Genomic DNA, 293 nt, shown 5'->3' on the forward strand with positions numbered 1-293 from the left:
AACATTATTACATCCTATCACAGACAGATGCAGAAAAACTAATCCATGCATTTGTTACTTCTAAACTGGATTACTCCTTATCACCAGGCTGCCCCTATAAGTCCATTTAGACACAGTTAATTCAGAAGGCTGCAGCGTCAGTACTGACAGGAAAAGAGATCATATTTCTGCTTTATTAGCTTCTTTGCACTGGCTCCCTTTAAACTTCACAATAGAAATGCTCCTCCTCACCTACAGAGCTCTTCTTGGTCAGGCTCCTCTGTGTATTACAGAGCTCATAGTACCTTATTACC

General features: G+C 40.6%; 1 protein-coding gene across 1 annotated transcript in view; it reads right to left on the reverse strand.

The window, feature by feature from the left end:
* The window catches only part of LOC118323002 (zinc finger protein 501-like), a 3943-nt gene that overhangs the window by 2490 nt on the left and 1160 nt on the right, over window positions 1-293 (reverse strand). The window lies entirely within an intron of this gene.

Source organism: Morone saxatilis, unplaced genomic scaffold (genome assembly GCF_004916995.1).
Source record: "Morone saxatilis isolate NCDOM2014 unplaced genomic scaffold, NCSU_SB_2.0 Contig14, whole genome shotgun sequence".
Classification (NCBI taxonomy): Eukaryota; Metazoa; Chordata; class Actinopteri; family Moronidae; genus Morone; species Morone saxatilis.